This window comes from Anabrus simplex, chromosome 4 (assembly GCF_040414725.1).
Source record: "Anabrus simplex isolate iqAnaSimp1 chromosome 4, ASM4041472v1, whole genome shotgun sequence".
Taxonomy (NCBI): Eukaryota; Metazoa; Arthropoda; class Insecta; order Orthoptera; family Tettigoniidae; genus Anabrus; species Anabrus simplex.
The window spans coordinates 441,009,367-441,029,185 of NC_090268.1; positions in this window are offsets into that span (position 1 = coordinate 441,009,367).

The window sequence follows — 19,819 nt, forward strand, 5'->3', positions numbered from 1 at the left end:
GCAAGGACAGGATGGCAGTTTAACTGTTCGGGGAAGGTTTTACAATAAATGCTTAAATACAAGGAGCCTGATTCCAAGGGCAGAAGGCCTTAAAATGAAACCCCACCCAAAAATATTACCTTCTGAATACTTCCAAAATGTTAAAACAAATATACAATCAGCTACATTAGCGCGGAAGTTACACAGGTTTCACCTGCGACAGGTGAACCCTAAATATCCTCTCGGTGGCTGGATTGCTTAATAACAACGTAACCGGCGTAAGAAAATCTAGGATTATGCACGGCCCATGAAATCTGGGGGCAAGCTTGCCCGCGGGAACAAAATTTTTGACCATCACCTGGTCACCTACCTTCAAATTGGTGGGTCTCCGTCCACGATCATATCTTTCCCTAACCTTTTCATGAGACACTTTATGATTGGCTTTAGTCTTCTTCCAAAGATCTTTAATATTATCAGGATCTATTGTCTCAGGTAGAATGTCACTCAGAGACCAAAGGTTAGAGAGCGGCGTGTTTGGAACAAACTTGAACATCAAAGAAGCTGGAGTAAACTTATGGGATACGTGAACCGCCGAATTCAAGGCAAAAGCTAACCAATGTAGGGACGTGTCCCACCTAGAATGATCTTCATGATGATAGGCAATCAGCGCGGACCTCAGATTACGATTAACCCGTTCAGACAGAGATGGTTGAGGATAATAAGCAGAAGTTGTCACATGAGAGGTGGACAGATCAAAACAGAATTTACGAAAAAGATTGGAGGTGAAAGCTTTAGCATTATCAGATACAATATATTGACACGGACCAAAAGAAGCGAAAATGGAATTTAAACTTGTGATGGTGGACTGTGCGGTAGCCAGTTTAGTCGGAAATAACCAAGAAAATCTTGTAAAACCTTCTACACATACAAGGATGAACTTGTTGGCATTCCTCTTGGACTGGGGGAACGGTCCTACATAGTCGATATAGAGTCGTTCCATTGGGCGCGACGCTTGATGAGAAAACAAAAGGCCTACCTTGGTGGACATGGTTGGTTTAATAAGCAAACAAGATTTACAAGCTTTAACTAGTTCACGAATTTCACCGTCCATACCCTTCCAAACAAATATTTCACGGATCTTTTCCCGGGTTTTGAAGATGCCTAAATGAGCCCCTAATGGGGTCTCATGATAGTACTTGAAGATCATTGGCACAAGAACGGCTGGAACCACTAACTTCATCTGCTTATCAAGCCTCGACGGGCAATATAGAACACCATTCCTCAAGAAATGAAATGAAATGTCGTATGGCTTTTAGTGCCGGGATATCCCAGGAATTCCTCAAGACATAAGGGACAACATGTTCCCCAGAAGAAAGGGTTTCCATGATCGGAGCCAGCGTCGGATCTTCACGTTGATATTTCTCAAGATCCCTAAAGAGCATGGGAGCATCTGTTAAGATGGCATTAACCTCCGATAGTATGGACTCGGGAGGTGATGAACTATCGACCGGTTCATGGGTCTCGACGTCGTTGGAAAACATACGGCTGAGTCAGTCTGCGACAACATTTTCAGTACCTCTGATATGCCTAACATAAAATTGGAAGGCAGAAATTCGGCTGGCCCACCGGGCTATACGACCAGTACGACGCGGCCTACCTAAGACCCAGCTTAAGGCTTGATTATCTGTCTCCAGGTCGAATTTGCATGTTCCAGATAGAGACGGAACTTTTCTAAGGCAAATAAGACTGCCAAACCTTCGAGCTCATAGGTGGAATACTTGGCTTCTTGGGCCGATAGAGTCCTAGATGCGTAGACGATGGGTCACCTCCCTAGTTCAGTCTCTTGAAGAAGGACTGCAGCTACCGCCGACGACGACGCGTCGGTTTGGACGATGAATTTCTTCGAGAAATCTGGCATAGCAAGGACAGGGGGATTACAGAGAGCTAATTTCAGGTCTTCAAAAGCGGCTTGTTGCGAAGGCCCCAACTCGAATTTGATGCCTTTCCTACGACGAAGGTTCAAGGGCGCCGCTCTATTAGCGAAGTTAGGAATAAATTTCCAGAAGAAATTCACCATACCAATGAACCTGGCAATCCCTTTGATGTCCTTGGGAGGCTTGAAATCACAGATGGCCTGCGTTCTGGGGTGATCGACTGCAACACCATCTTGCGACACAATATGCCCTAGAAATGACATCGCGGGCTTAGCGAAGGCGACCTTGGATAACTTCACAGTTAACCCAGCCTTACGAAGGCGATTGAGAACTTCTTTCAGATGATCTAGATGTTCTTCGAATGTCTCCGAAAATACGACGACATCATCAAGATAGTGGTACAAGTACTCAAATTTGATGTCGGAGAAGACCCTGTCTAGTAGCCTCGTAAGCATCCCTGCTCCCGTGGGGAGCCCGAAAGGCTCGCGGTTGTATTCATACAGATTCCAATCCGTGGCAAACGCTGTAAGATGTTTCGATTCTTCAGCCAGAGGAATTTGAATATAGGCCTGATTCAGATCCAAGATGGTAAAGAACTTAGCCTTTTAGAAACCATGAAAAACAAGAATGAAGGTCAGGAAGGGGCACAGATTGTAACACCACCTTCCGATTGAGAGCCCTATAATCAATGACAGGCCTGAAGCCACCTTGGGGTTTCGAGACTAGAAAAATAGGCGAAGAATACGCCGACTTAGAGGGCCGAATAATACCATCCTTTAACATTTGATCGATGATTTCTTTCAATGCCTTCATTTTAGGTGGAGATAGCCTATAAGGTGGAAAACGGACAGGAATCGAATCCGTGACCTCAATTTTGTATTCTATAAGGTCAGTAACACCAAGGGTATCAGAGAACACCTCTGGAAACGACTGACACAACTTACGAATACTGTCAGCCTGCTCCTCAGGTAGATGTCTAAGGTCTAAGAACATCTCATCCTGGGTAGGCGAAATAGATGAACACGGTACAGAATTACACTTTAACAAAGGGATTTTACAATTAGAAGCAAATTTAAATGTGTACGACCTGCTCTGGATGTCGAGCACTAAACCAGTAGAAGACATGAAATCCGCTCCCAATATAATGGGGCAAGACAAGTGCTTTGCCACAAACAATCTAACTTTCCAAGTAAATTTAGAAATACGGATTTTGGCTTTTAAGGAGCCCAACATTTCTAATGGAGAGGAATTAGCCGAAACGTATTGAACCGAAGACGAACAATAGTCAGGAAATTTACAAACAGATTTCAATTTCGAATACCATTCAGCCGAAATAATGGAACAAACACTGCCTGAATCTAGAAGAGCTGTTATAGGCTCATTATTCACATCAATTTTAAGAAAAGGAACAGGTGCGGGGGGATCCGCCGCAATCCTAAGACATTCGTTAGGGCCTTCAAAAGATAAATTTGAAGCCTGAGTTTTCCCTGAAATTTCGGTATGTTTACTTAGGGCTGAGCCTCGAGAAGGAGGGTTCGCCGACTCAGCCGACGCCACTAGTCACTTGTTATTATTGGCATTGGTGGAAGTTGCACCCGAAGTTGAGCAGGAGGGGGTGCTATTAGAATTTGGGCAATTCTTGGCGATATGGGAAAACGCGCCGCATTTAAAACAGGCTCGAGATGAACTGACTCCATTATTTGTCCTACTTGATTTGATCAATGGACATTTGTTGCGAAGATGGTCAGGCGACCCGCAAGCGTAACATTTACGGGCAGTGACGGTTCGGCGAGGAGGAAGCCGAAAACTACTAGAGGATGGAGGGGGTTCTTTCGCGACACGCAGTGTATCGGCGTATCTAACTCCTTCGGCTGAGACAGCCATAGCCTCAAGCTCAGCGAAGGTTTGCGGACGCGACGCAAAACACAAGTATGATCTGTAAGGTGGTGAAATACCTTCTACAATAGCCTGAACAATTTGATCTTCAGGAAAATGAAGAGCAAACACCCTTGTATAAAATTTGATGTACTGGATGAAGTCGGCAAGACTTTCGGCCATACGCTGTACCCGATAGTAGTGTTTTTGAATAAGCGATGACCTAGCTCGAGCCGGAATGAAGTTCGCGGGAAGGTGTGCATGAATGTCTTCAATAGATGACTGTTCAGCGATTGCCCTGACTATTTTGTCTGAGAGAACACCATTTGCATTGGGATAAATGATCTGCAAAATTTGGCACGGAGAAAGAGAAAAAAACAAGGGCATTATCCTGAAATTCAACTAAAAACCTTAAGAATGAAATAACTTCACTGGTAGAGTTAACCGAAAACTTAGAAATACCTCTGAGCATCATTGCTAATGGATGAGGCAAGCTGCTGAACCCGGGTGACATAGTAGGTAAAGGTTTAAGTGGCAAAGAAGCTAATTCAGAACGTGCATTGTTCAACGAGGTACGACGCTCAGATTCGTTGTCTAATGGGGCAGAGATTTGTTGAGCTCCAACAGCTTTCCTATTTCCTTCTCCGTTGGAAGACTCTTCCTCTTGAACTACGTTTACCGTAGCAGGTTGGTCGGTTTTGGGAGGGACTTCCCCAGTTAATAATAGGGTAACCTTACTGGACAATTCTGAAAGATTTTCCAGAACAGCACTGGCTTCCTTCCTTTGAATGTCATTCAACTTGAGAGACAACAGGTCGTTAACTCTATTATCAAAATGAAATAACCTGGCTTGCAGACGTTTAATTTCATTGGGAGAAGGGTCATTTTCTTCAAAAAAGGTAATTACAGAGGCCAGCTCAGTAGTATTGTCCGTGATCGAGGAGAGAGAGTCGTCAATTTCTTTCTCTCCCAAAGTGGGGATGGAAATGGGCAAATCAAGGGACTCTCTAAGCTTATTTGTGTCTACCGCAACCGTGCCTCCAGATTGCACATTTCTAATAGTTAATTCATAGATCAACTCCTCCTTGCGCGAATAGTTGAGATGGAGGACATCGCGAGGGCCGGGCATGATGACAAAAAATTAAACAATTTTGAAAAATGAAAAGGAAAAGTCCAGCGACAGAGAAAATTGTTAGCGTTCGAGAGCAAAGTAATGTTTAGCCGTCAAAAGGGGCTAATTTGAGACCCATTCAACCACGCTCTGCTACCACTTGTTACCGTGGTTTGTTGATGTGCAGAGGGGAAAGAAGGTGCTGGGATGAACAGGTCTCAACTTACGAAATTAAAGTTAATTTAAAATTTAACAATGTTATATTTTCTTTTCAAGATCAAGAAATAACAAATATAACAGGTATTCAGTAGCCTAGCAACAAATCAAGAATGTACAATTACAGTTGTTACAGGATTTGGGCTTCGAGACCCAGACTTACAATCCTTGAGCTATAAGCCCAACTTTACTTATATACAAGATTCAACAAAGGGGCAGAAAACCCCAATCATGCCCAAGAGCACTTGCTCCCCATTACACGGTAAAGCCTCCTCGAGGCACACAGAAACCAAATTTTAAGAAAGAGCAACTCGCTCTCAAAGTTCAAGCCCACCAAAGGCCACACCAAACTCCACATTCAAGCTGTCCTCCAAGTACAATAAAACAGGGGTAAAAATACCCAACCTACTGAGGCCTATTCAGTGAAGAAACCGGACAATTACATGGCCCAAAATTCCAACTTGCCTGGAGGCGTAACTTGCACTCCATTTACACCTTTTTTAAACCTACTTGGCACTAGGCCGCATATGCAACGGCTAATCCCATACTAAAGAGGTGACTTATATAAGAAAACGATTTATATTACATTAGGAAGGGAAGAAACGGTTTTGAAAATAAGGTCACCTCAAAACAATAGGATTTGGGAGCTCGAGAGGGTTAAGCACTCTCTATCCCAATTTGTAGTTTAAAGAGATAGAATTGATACCAAGTGTCTTTTACATTTTAGAGTAAAGTTACATGGTAAAGGTTTCGAAACTGCCCCGAGAGTTAAACTGCTGAGCTAGCAAGAAAAGAAGTTATTAAAAGGCCATTACCTTATTGATGAACTGCTGCCTGACGAAAGAGGCGCTCCCCGCCCCCTACTACATAATTACACTTTGAGAGATGTTACTGAAGTGACCCGGAGATCCAAAACTCAGCAGTTTATATATGCTCGTGGAACATTCGAGACCTTTCATGAATGATAACACCCACCCACAAGCTTTTTATTGGACGGCCAAAAGATTACATGTCAAAACAGGAGAAGAAAACCAGGATTGGTGGAAAATTAATTACAGAAATTTACGATTGGCTAATTTCAAAACTGGTGGAAAGAACGGATTAACATTGCCAACTTAAACAATGGCTGAAAGAAATTTAATAAAGAACAAACTTATAAATACTAAATTTCTTCAAAAAAAAAGGTTCCTTCACTTCGCACTAGGGTGCACATTAGTAGTTCTTAAGTAGTGTCATCTAGAAGAGAATGTTCACACTTCTTGCTACAGAGAAAACAAAAATGAATCGAAACTGACACAGTTCAGAACACTTCAGAATTTATATAATGACATCTTCTGATAAACTTTAGAATTAACATGGTTGTTAGAGTTCAGGCTTCCTCCAGTAGAGGAGTTTCAACTGGCGCAAAGTTTGAATTAACGGAGCGGAGGTGTACCGCCCTGTACAATAATAATAATAATAATAATAATAATAATAATAATAATAATAATAATAATAATAATAATAATAATAATAATAATAATAATAATAATAATAGTAGTGGTACATTTAGGGTCGTTGCCTTGTCGAAATAATCGGTGATTCCTTAGTTCCAGTTTTTCATCAGACTGTCTCAGATTTTCCTTTAATGTATCCACATACTTCCATCTATCAATTTTTATTTCAGAAAACACTAAATTGCCTACACCAATACTGTACGTCCAACCCCATACAAGAACATTCCCACCTCCATATTTCACCGATGGAAGAAGATTTTTCTTCTGGAAGGTTTGTCCAAACTTTCTGCATTCTTCTCACTGAAATAAATTGAAATTACCCTCATCTTTGAAGAGAAAGTTATTTCAATAACTGGATTCGTTATCTTTGTGCAAATTACAAATTCTGTTCACTTTTTCTCGTTAAGTAAACTAATGTGAGGCTCCTTTCTTGCTGATCTGTTCGAAAACCCGCAATTTTAGTCTTTCCACTAGTCTTTGCGATATCCACTGCCAATTCAGTAGCTGTGATTTTAGGTGAAGAATTGATTGTTTTGATGATGTGTCGTTCATCTCTATCAGAGAGTTTTTGATGTCTATCACTTCTGAGTTTATTTTGTACACTACCTCTCGCCTTATAATTTCGAGTAACTGTCTGATCACTTGAATGGCTTCTTTTCAAAATCTCATAATGAAGACCCCTTTGCATGAAGTTCAGTTATAGCATCCTTCTGTGCAGTTCTTATTTCAGTTCCTTTGGGGCACCACAGTTGTGGAATAAACATTAATACATACATCGGATTGTACTTGCGACTGTCTTTTTAAGTGTATGTTGAATTTTGTACCTTGCACAGTACGACTCATAACGTTGTGTGTGTTTTTCCAGCGCAAGCTGTTAGTTCAAGGACAGAAGTATTCACTGACTTGGAGAAAGTCACAAGCGCAGGTACCAAAACACATATTCAGTAAGGGTTGTAAGAGAAATTATGGAATAATGGAATGGATGTAAACATTTGTTTCCGACTTTATATAATTCATTAAATGGACACTGTTCAATAACATTAAGAAACAGGTGACAAATTGCATTGCTTTCTTCATTAAATGGTTTAAGCGTAAATAAGTGCCAGAATTACTCTTATTTGTCATTAGTCAATAGACTGGGTTGGTGCTCACTCCATTCCACCCTACCATTTCTTACCTCTTCATTTCTTACTAGTAAACCCTATATCTACTGTACTCTAATCTGTTTGTTATATTCGCTCTCTCCTCTGCGCTGCGGTTTTTACCACATAAGCTTCCCTGAAGGTCTAACTGAACAAGTCCTGATTGTCTTGACATTTGTCCTATCATTCTATCCCTACTTCTGGTCAAAGTTCGCCATATCGTTCTCCTCTCACCAGTTCGATTCAGTACCTGTCCGTTCATGATTCGACGCACCCATCTCACCTTCATCATTCTTCCCTACCACCACATTACAAAAGCTTCTACTGCACTTCTTTCTGAGAAAGTTATCGTCCATGTGGCACTTCCATATAATGCCACGATCCAGACGAAATTCTTCAAAATTTCTTTGTCTTAAGAAAGGCCTGCCTTGCTAGTGCTGGTCTGCATTTTATCCTCGTTACGTCTGTCGTCATTAGCTATTTTACTACCGAAGTAACAATCAATATTCATCTAATTCTTTCAAGGCTTGACTGCATTCGAATACGTTCGTTTTGGATTTATTTATTTATTTATTTATTTATTTATTTATTTATTTATTTATTTATTTATTTATTTATTTATTTATTTATTTATTTATTTTCATCTTATAGTCCTCTTCTAGCACCATAACCGAACGTTTCAGTAATTTCACCAGATCTTTTGCAGACTCAGATAAAATAAAAATATCATAGGGAAATCTCAGAGTTTTGATTTTATCTCCTTGGCTCGTGATTAACTTCCAATTTCCTCTTTCTTGTGTGTATCACCTGTTCTATATAAACATTGAGAAGGTCAGGGGACAAACTTCAGTCTTGTGTCACTCTATTTTAATTGATGCTTCCTTTTCATAGCCTATTCTTATCACTGCACACCGAGTTTTGTACATATTGTATATAATTCTTCTCTATAGGTATCTGATCACGATCATCTTCAGAATCTAGATCTAAATCCTTTCTCCTGCGACAGGCCATCTTAATACCCATCCAACGATCGTTAACTGGACTGCCTCTGCTTACGGATAATGAATAGTGAAGTGCAGTGAGTAGTAGGGCAGTGGTGATTCAACAGCCCGCCAATCAGAGGCCGTGGAGCGGATCACGTGTCTGCTGACGTCAGCAGCGCGGGAAATCTGAATTCGCCGCGCGCGAAATTCGAATTTGTAAACAAAGGCACGTGCTTATATTTGTAAAACAATGTGACGTGATTTATGACAGCTGTCAAGCTGACATCTTGAGCATCGCTAACGTCAGTGCTGCCATTTTTACGGCAATAAACCTTATGGCTACTACCTTAGGCAATTTGAAATTCAACGTGCTGTTTGACATATTTTAAACAAATTTATCGACAACTTCGGTGCTGACATCTTGACGGGTATAAATCCACATGGCTGCCAACTTTTGCACGTGGTAGCAGGCAATTTGAAATCCACATGCTTTCTTTTTGACGTCTGTCAAGATAACAGCCGCTATCTTTAACCACGTGCACATGGCCTACTTGAGTGCTGCTATCTTCACAGATGTAAACTTTATAGCGCGGAATTTAAATTGACCTAGACGGGACTTAGCTACGCTGCGGACAAGCAAGCTGCCCTTTTCAACTTACTACCATCTTAGTTATAAAGCAAGCTGCCCTTGTCGACACATACTTACTATCTTATAGCGAGCTGCCCTTCTGGTAGTATAAGTGGATGGTTGTGCGGCCTCCACCTCCACCGGCCCTCCGCAGAGGCATCCTCCTCCTCCTCCTCCTCCTCCTCCTCCTCCTCCGATTTCCTTTTTATATGTTTTTAGAAAATCACCGTCTGCTGTGAACATTACTCCAGTGAGCATTCTTCATCTGCACATCATAAAGTAAGCCTAAACTGTTGGTTAGTGTTAGCATTTTTATTCAAAAGCAACTTCTACTCTAGGTAATGAACATCTTCGAGTTGCATGTTTGTAAAGAAGGCTAGGGTTCCTGTTAACGAACCGACTTACCCTTTCGTATCCTATCATCACTATGTGTGATGCAAGTGCTGTGTATGTAAATATGAGAATGTGCTAACGCTACTTTCAGACAGTTAGACGATATTTATAACAGGTTAGCTGTTGACGAACCGACCGACTCGCCCTTTCCTATCATTACTATATGCGATGCAAGTGCTAACGCTACATTAATATATTTTTGTTCTTTTCTGGGTACATCAAGACTATTATCGTCGACATTTATTCGAGTTACAGTAAAAAAGGCTTGAACGTGCACATTATCGTTATTCATCCGAGTAACAGTTTGCAGTATGCAACGTGAACATTTTTAAGGTATGTTTCGATCTTTTTTAATTGATCTTTTACGTTTACGTTGATTTTATAAAATAGCACTTTAGGATAGGAGGATTAGAAGGCATAGACAAGGAAGATGTTAATTTTGTAACTTCAAACTCACAACAATGTCTGACCTCTATAGGTTGAAACTTGGTTTCTTAGATGAATCGTGTTACGGTTAAGTACGACAAACCTACCTACGTCGGCTTTGCTGTACTTGAATTAGCTAAAACACTAATGTATGAATTCCATTACGATTATATGATGATGTACGCTCATAATACGCAACTGCTCTACACAGATACCGATTCATAGCGTTAGCACATACTTATTTTGCACACACAGCACTTAAGTCGCACGTAGTGATGATAGGATAGGAAAGGGCTACAAAGGTTACTTGGTTTGTTAACAGCTAACCTGTTATGAATATCGTCTAACTGAAGGTAGCGTTAGCACATTCTCATGTTTACATACAGCACTTGCATCGCACATAGTGATAATAGGATATGAAGCGGTAAGTCGATTCGTTAACAGGAAGCCTAGCTGTCTTTACTGAGCTAAAATACACGCTACTCGAATATTTTTATTACCTAGCGTAAAAGCACTTGCATCGCACATAGTGATGATAGGATATGAAAGGGAAAGTGGGTTCGTTAAGAGGAAGTCTAGCTAACTTTATTGAGTTATATCGAAGATTTTTATTACCTAGCGTAGAAGCACTTGCATCGCACATAGTAATGATAGGATATGAAAGGGTAAGTCGGTTCGTTAACAGGAAGCCTAGCTATCTTTACTGAGTTACAAAAACATGCAACTCGAAGATTTTTATTACCTAGCGTAGAAGCACTTACGTCGCACATTGTGATGATAGGATATGAAAGGGTAGGTCGGTTCGTTAACAGGAAGCCTAGCTATCTTTACAAACATGCAACTCGAAGATGTTTATTACCTAGCGTAGAAGTTGCTTTCGAATAAAAATGCAAAGTTGAAGGTTGCAAACTAAACTAAAGAATAGTTACTGGACTAATGTTCACAGCAGACGGTGATTTTCTAAAAACAAAGAAAAAGGAAATCGTAAATAATAATAATAAAAACAATAATAATAATAATAATAATAATAATAATAATAATAATAAAATTGGCGCTTAATAATAAAGAAAACTGCCAAGAATTGCACGGTACTTCTCAGAACTTCTTAACTGCCCCGAACCCACTGAAAGATTTCTTTAAGAAGCATCCAATTTCACTCACCCAGAATCGCCTCCACCAAACCAGGAAGAAATTCAGAGCCACATTAAATGACTAAAGAACAACAGAACCTCAGGAAGAGACGGGATTGTTGCAGAATTCCTTAAGAATCTTGGTCCAAATTCACTCAAAGAACTTACACAAAACATACAGAAAATTTGGAAAAAGGAAAAACTCCCAGCAGACTGGAAATGTGCCTTAATTCACACACTTCACAAAAAAGGAGAAAAAACTGATGTGAACAACTATAGGGGAATCTCCCTCCTTGAAGTCGGCTACAAAATTTTCTCTGCATGCCTGCTGAAAAGAATACAAGAACAACTAGAGCATAAGATTGGTGAATATCAATCTGGGTTCCGCCCTCACAGATCATGCACTGAACAGATCTTCAACCTCAAAGCCGCTCTAAAATTCATGGCCCTCAGAAACCTTCCAATCATCTGTACCTTCGTAGATTTCAAGAAGGCTTATGATTCAATTGATCGTCAATCTCTGTTCATCATCCTGAAAGAACAGGGACTAGACACCAAAACGCTAAACTTGACCAAACAGACCCTCACAGACACGAAGTCAAGAGTGAAATTCATGGGAGAAATCTCAGACGAATTCCTGATAAAAACTGGTGTCTGGCAAGGAGATGGATTGTCACCCCTCCTCTTCAACCTCGTCTTAGATAAGGTGATGAGGGAATGGGAAAACGAACTGAAAGCACAAAATAGCTGGAACCCAGTAAACATCGGGACACGAAAAAGCAAACTTGAAATTCCATGCTTAGCCTTCGCGGATGACTTGGCCCTTTTGTCTAGCGATGAAGTCACAGCAATAAAGCAAGTTGAAATTCTCCAAGAATGTGCCAGAAAGGTCGGACTTCTTATCTCCTTCCAGAAAAATGAATTTTTCTGTGCAAAACTAGACATCCATCGTCTCAATACAAAATACGGAAAAATCAACGGAGTCCCTCACTTCAAATACCTGGGCGAAATTCTCGAACCAACCGGACAAGAGAAAATAGCCCAAAACAACCATGTCCAAAAACTCAGAAGAGCTTATGGGAGAACAAGAGAAACCTACAACAAAAAATGTATGCCTCTCCACGTTAAGATTAAACATTACAGTACTGTAATCAAACCTGAGGCTTTATATGCAGGGGAAACTCTAACGCTTCATAGAAAGGGCGAGCTGGAAAATATCCTAAAAGAGCGAAAAATCATGAGGAAAATTTTAGGACCAAGACACACGGGAAAAGAGTACCGCCCCCAAACCCGGAAATCCACAGAAAAGTAATCTAATATTGCGGCAGACCTCAGGAAAAGAAGGCTAATATTTTATGGACATGTTAAGAGGCTTCCAGAAAATAGACTAACCAACCAAGTTCTTGAAACAGATGATAAACTGAAGAATTTTCCTTGGATACAACAAACAAAAGTGGACACGAAGAACGCACAAATTCAACCTGAAGACATTTTGAATCGAAATATATATAGAAAGAAAATTTACTGGTGGGAAGTTAATCCAGAGAATGAAGTACCAAAAGGAGCAGGTACCAAGTGGAAGAACGGAAAAAGATCTTTAGTCAACAGATGAAAGCATCCTGGATCATCCACAAACGAAATCGTAAATAAAGCTTCGCGTGTTCCGAAAGGGACCATTCACGTATAATAATAATAATAATAATAATAATAATAATCATAATAATAATAATAATAATAATAATAATAATAATAATAATAATAATAATAATAATAATAATGATAATAATAATAAGAAGAAGAATAGTAATTGTTACCGTGTTTTTGTGGTAGTTATGCGTGAAAGAAGGTGCGGGGTGGTGAACGGGTCTCAAGCTACTAAAGTAAAATTAATTAAAATTTAACCAGGTTATATTTTCTTTTCAAAAACCAAGAAATAACAAGCATGGCAGGTACAAGGTAGCAAGTCAAAGGGTAGTTACAATATTTACAGGATTTGGGCTTCGAGCCCTAAAAACACAATGCTTGGGCAATCAGCGCAGTTTTACCTCCAAACACAAGTTTCAACAGAGGGGCAGAAAACCCCATTCATGCCTAGGAGCCCTAGCTCCAAATTACACTGAAAAGCCTCCACGAGGCATACAATACTCAATTTCCAAAAGAGCCACTTGCTCTCAAATTTAAGCCTCTCCCAGGCCACACCAAACTCCACCTTCAAGTTGTCCTCAACAGACATAAACACAGGGGTAAAATACCCAATCTACTGAGGTCTATTAAATGCAAAGAAGGTTAATTAAATGACCTCTAAAATAACAATTTGAGAGGAGGCGAACTTGCACTCCTAATACACTTTGATTAAGACCTACTTGGCACTAGGCCGTTAATACAAGGGCTAATCCCATACTAAAGAGGTGACTTAAGAAGAGAACAATTTGTTTTACATTAACGAAGAATAGGTTGAGAAAAATAAGTTCACCTCAAAACAATATGAGTGGGAGCTCGAGAGGGTTAGCACTCTCTATCCCAGTATGTAGCTTTAAAAGAGAATATATAAAAGGAGTAGTTACATTTAGGAAAAGGTTACATGGTGGAACGCTTAGAACCCGCCCCGAGAGTTAAACTGCTGAGCTAGCAAAGAAGGAAGTAATTAATCGGCCATTACCTTGTTGTTGACCGCTGCCGAGGAAAGAGGCGCTTCCCGCCTCCTGCTATGTACTTAATACACTGAAAGATGGAACAGAAGTGGCCCGGAGACCCTAAAATCAGCAGTTTAAATACTCTCGCGGAAGTTTCTAGGCGTTAGGGGAATGAGAACACCCTCCCACGAGGATTTTATTGGTTCATCCATAAACCCCCTACACAATACTAAGAAGAAACACATAATTGGTGGAAAATTAATTTAAGAAATTCGGGATAGGCTAGTTTTAAAACAAGGGGAAAGACGGGGTTAATATTGCCAACTTAACCAATGACTGAAAGAAATTTAGCAAAGAACAAACATTTGAAATAAAAATTTCTCCAACAAAATAGTTCTTTGACTTCGCACTAGGGTGCACTATTGTTGATCTTCAGTAGTGTCCTCTAGAAGAGAAAGTTCACACTTCTTACTTCAAGCGAAACAAAAACACATCAAAAATGACACAGTTCAAAAACTCAAAATTTTCCACGTGGTGACATCTTCTGAGAAGGTAGCGAATTAATAGCGTATATAAAGTTCAGACTTCCTCCAGCAGAGGAGTTTCAACTGGCGCAAATTTTAAATTAGCGGCGTGGAGGTGTACCGCCCGGTACAGACCTCCCCCCCCAAAAGTACCTCCAGGGGTGACACATGAAATCTGTTTGAAACAAGGTTCAAGTTATGCTGTGGATATGAAGATTGATTACAGAAGCATTTATAAGATTTCTTAATTTGGTTTGATTCAGTTTCAAAATTTTGTTGTTGCAGGTGAAGTAAAGTCTTTATATTTGTAGAAGTTGAATTTCTGAAGATAAACTTTTAATACTTAGAGGTGAAGAAAAATTTTGCAATTGCCGCCAAATATTGCTGTTGAATTCCCAAGTGAAGTCATTGCTTATCGCAACTGTCCATGTAGTTGATGTTGATTAAGTTGAATGGCCAGACCGGCCGTTGCAGCTTGCGTCCAAAGGGAGGCCGCTCGGACCCCTCAAGTACCCTGAGATACCGCTCGCCCGCACTATGAGGGGAGCAGAGGTGTTGAAACACGCCGCGCCCGCGGTGAACATATACAGGCTGCGGGCAAGTAGCAGGTCGTGCGCCGCGCATCAGCCTTGGCCGGGAGGAGAGCTCCGGCTCGCCGTGCACCTGACGTCCTCCCTGGAGAAGAGGGGGCCCGTCCTCTGCCCCAGTTGCTGCACGGCGCCGCGCGGCTGCGGGGGCACTGAAACATTAAAGCTAGGCGGCAGAATTGTGTTGGACCATCATCTTTTTGAGGGCACAGGCTTGGTGAAGAGGTTGAGGGGTCAGCGGCGTGCAGATGTTCATGGCATTTAATATAATTCAGCCACAGTGTGTATTGGAGCAGGAGACGGGAGCGTGGTAATGGCCGAGGCAAGGACAGGATGGCAGTTTAACAAATCGGGGGAGGTTTCACACAAATGCTTACATATAAAACAAAATATTATAGAAGGGGCAGAAAGCCTTAAAAGTGAAACTCAAAAAAAAAAATATATAACCTTCATATTCCTTTCAAAATAATATGAAGCAAGTTAACACGGAAATTACACCGGTTTCACCTGTGACAGGTGAACCCTAAATATCCTCTCGGTGGCTGGATTGCTTACTAACAACGTAACTGGCGTAAGAAAATCGAGAATGATACAAGGCCCATGAAATCTGGGGGCAAGCTTGCCCGCGGGAACAAAGTTCTTGACCATCACCTGGTCACCTACATTCAAAGTGGTGGGTCTCCGTCCACGATCATACCTTTCCCTAACCTTTTCATGAGATACCTTAAGATTGGCTTTAGCCTTCTTCCAAAGATCTTTAATATTATCCGGATCTATTGTCTCGGGTAGAATGTCACTCAGAGACCAGAGGTTAGAGAGCGGCGAGTTGGGAACAAACTTGAACATCAAAGAAGCTGGAGTAAATTTATGTGATTCATGAACCGCCGAATTCAAAGCAAAAGCTAACCAATGCAGGGACGTGTCCCACCTGGAATGATCATCATGATGATAGGCAATAAGTGCGGACCTGAGATTACGATTAACCCGTTCAGCCAGAGATGGTTGAGGGTAATAAGCAGAAGTAGTTACATGAGAGATGGATAAGTCAAAACAGAATTTACGAAAAAGGTTTGATGTGAACGCCTTAGCATTATCAGACACAACATATTGGCACGGACCAAAAGAAGCAAAAATAGAATTTAGGCAAGTAATGGTGGACTGAGCGGTAGCCAGCTTAGTCGGAAATAACCAGGAAAATCTAGTAAAACCATCTACACATACAAAGATGAATTTGTTGGCATTTCCCTTCGACTGGGGGAAGGGTCCTACATAATCAATATACAGGCGTTCCATGGGGCGCGACGCTTGATGCGAAGACAGAAGGCCTACCTTGGTGGACATGGTGGGTTTACTAAGCAAACAAGATTTACACGCTTTTACCAGTTCACGGATTTCACCGTCCATACCTTTCCAGATGAACATTTCACGAATCTTTTCACGAGTTTTAAATATTCCCAGATGCCCCCCCAATGGGGTCTCATGATAGTATTTGAAGATCATAGGCACAAGGACGGCTGGAACGACAACCTTCATCATCTTGTCATGCCACGAAGGGAAACATAAAACACCATTCCTCAGAACATAAGGGACGACATGTTCCCCAGAAGAAAGGGTTTCCATTATAGGAGCCAGCGTCGGATCTTCACGTTGGTATTTCTCAATATCCCTAAAGAGCATGGGAGCATCCGTTAAGATGGCATTAACATCAGATAGTATGGACTCGGGAGGTGATGAACTGTCGACCGGTTCTTGGGTCTCGACGTCGTTTGAAAACATACGGCTGAGTCCATCAGCGACAATATTTTCGGTACCTCTGATATGCCTAACATCAAACTGGAAGGCAGAAATACGGATGGCCCAACGGGCTATACGACCAGTACGACGCGGCCTACCTAAGACCCAGCTTAAGGCTTGATTATCTGTCTCCAGGTCGAATTTAACATGTTCCAGATAGAGACGGAACTTCTCTAAGGCGAATAAGACTGCCAAACCTTCGAGCTCATATATGGAGTACTTGGCTTCTTGAGCCGACAAGGTCCTAGATGCATAGGCGATGGGTCGCCTCCCTAGTTCAGTCTCTTTAAGAAGGACTGCCGCTACTGCTGACGACGACGCGTCGGTTTGGACGATGAATTTCTTCGAGAAATCAGGCATAGCACGTACAGGGGCATTACAAAGAGCTAATTTAAGGTCTTCAAAAGCGGCTTGTTGAGAAGGTCCCCACTCGAATTTGATGCCTTTCCTACGAAGAAGGTTTAGGGGCGCCGCTCTATTAGCGAAGTTAGGAATAAACTTCCTGAAGAAATTCACCATACCAATAAACCTGGCGATGCCTTTGATGTCCTTGGGAGGTTTAAAATCACGGATGGCCTGTGTTCTAGAATGATCGACGGCTACACCATCAGATGACACAATATGCCCCAGGAAAGACATAGAGGGCTTAGCAAAGGCGACCTTGGACAACTTAACAGTTAACCCAGCCTTACGAAGGCGATCGAGAACTTCTCGCAGATGATCTAGATGCTCTTCAAAAGTCTCTGAAAATACGACGACATCATCCAAGTAGTGATATAAGTACTCAAATTTGATGTCGGAGAAGACCCTATCTAGCAGCCTAGTGAGTACAGCTGCTCCCGTGGGGAGCCCGAAAGCACGCGGTTGTATTCATATAAATTCCAGTCCGTGGCAAACGCTGTAAGGTGTTTAGATTCTTCGGCAAGGGGAATTTGATTATAGGCCTGATTCAAGTCCAAGATAGTAAAGAACTTGGCCTTACGAAACCATGAAAAACAAGAATGAAGGTCGGGAAGGGGCACAGATTGTAACACCACCTTCCGATTGAGAGCCCTGTAATCAATGACAGGCCTGAAGCCTCCTTGGGGTTTCGGAACTAGAAAAATAGGCGAGGAATACGCCGACTTAGAGGGCCTAATAATACCATCCTTCAACATCTGATCGATAATTTCTTTCAGAGCCTTCATTTTAGGTGGAGATAGCCTATACGGTAGAAAACGGACAGGAATCGAATCCGTGACCTCAATTTTGTATTCTATCAGGTCAGTAACACCAAGAGTATCAGAAAACAGCTCTGGAAACGACTGACACAGCTTACGAATACTATCAGCCTGCTCCTCAGGTAGATGTCTAAGGTCTAAGAACATCTCATCCTGGGTAGGCGAAATAGAAGAACATGATGCAGAATTACACTTTAATAGAGGGATATTACAATTAGAGGCAAATTTGAAAGTGCAAGACCTACTCTGAAGATCGAGCACAAGACCAGTGTGAGAAATAAAGTCCGCTCCCAATATAATGGGGCAAGACAAGAGCTTGGTCACAAACAATTTAACTTTCCAAGTGAATTTAAAAATACGAATTTTGACCAATAAGGAACCTAGAATTTCTAATGGGGATGAATTAGCCGAAACATATTGAACAGGAGATGAGACATAGTCAGGTAGTTTACAAACAGATTTCAATTTAGAATACCATTCAGCCGAAATAATCGAACAAACACTTCCTGAATCTAAGAGAGCTGTAATAGGCTCGTTATTTAACTCAATCTTAAGAAAAGGAACAGGTGCGGGGGAATCCGCCGCAATCCTAAGACACTCTTTGGGACCTTCAAAAGATGAATTTGAAAATTGCTCGTTCCCTGAATTTACAACCTGTTTACTAGGGGCTGAGTCTCGGGAAGATGGATTAGTCGACTCAGCCGAAGCCACTAGTCACCTTTTATTATTGGCACAGGTAGAATTTGCACCAGAAGTTGAGCAGGAGGGGGTGCTGTTCGAGTTTGGGCAATTCTTGGCGATATGTGAGAAAGCCCCACATTTAAAACAGCCTTGTGCTGAACCAGCTCCATTATTTGCCCTACTAGTTTTGACCAATGGACATTTATTGCGAAGATGGTCAGGCGACCCGCAAGCATAACATTTACGGGGTGTGACTGGTCGGCGAGGTGGAGGCCGAGTATTACTAAACGAAGGAGGGGGTTCTTTTGCCACACGCAAAGAATCTGCGTACCTATCTCCTTCCGCTGAGACGGCCAACGCTTCAAGTTCAGAGAAAGTTTGCGGGCACGCCGCGAAACACAAGTATGACCTATAAGATGGTGAAATACCTTCCACAATAGCTTGTACAATTTGATCCTCAGGGAAGTGAAGAGCAAACACCCTAGTATAAAACTTAATGTCTTGTATGAAATCAGCCAAGTTCTCATCCAATCGCTGTACACGATAATAGTACTTCTGAATCAGAGAAGACCTCGCGCGGGCGGGAATAAAATTTGCAAGCAAGTGTGCATGAAAATCTTCAATAGATGACTGTTCGGCTATGGCACTTACTATTTTGTCAGAAAGAATACCAATTGCATAAGGGTAGATGATTTGCAAAATTTGACATGGAGAAAGAGAAAACACAAGGGCATGATCCTGAAATTCAACCAGAAATCTTAAAAATGAAATTACTTCACTGGTGGTATTAACCGAAAACTTAGAGATACCTCTGAGCAACATTGCCAATGGGTGAGGCAAGCTGCTAAACCCGGGTGACATAGTAGGTAAAGGTTTCAATGGCAAGGAAGTTAATTCAGAACGGATGTTACTCAACGATGCACGGCGTTCAGATTCGTTGTCCAATGGGGCAGAGATAGTTTGAGCGGCGATGGTTTTCCTATTTACTTCTCCCTTAGGAGGTTCTTCCTCACTACCTACATTCACTATGGTGGGTTGATCAGATTTGGGAGGAACTTCCCCAGTTA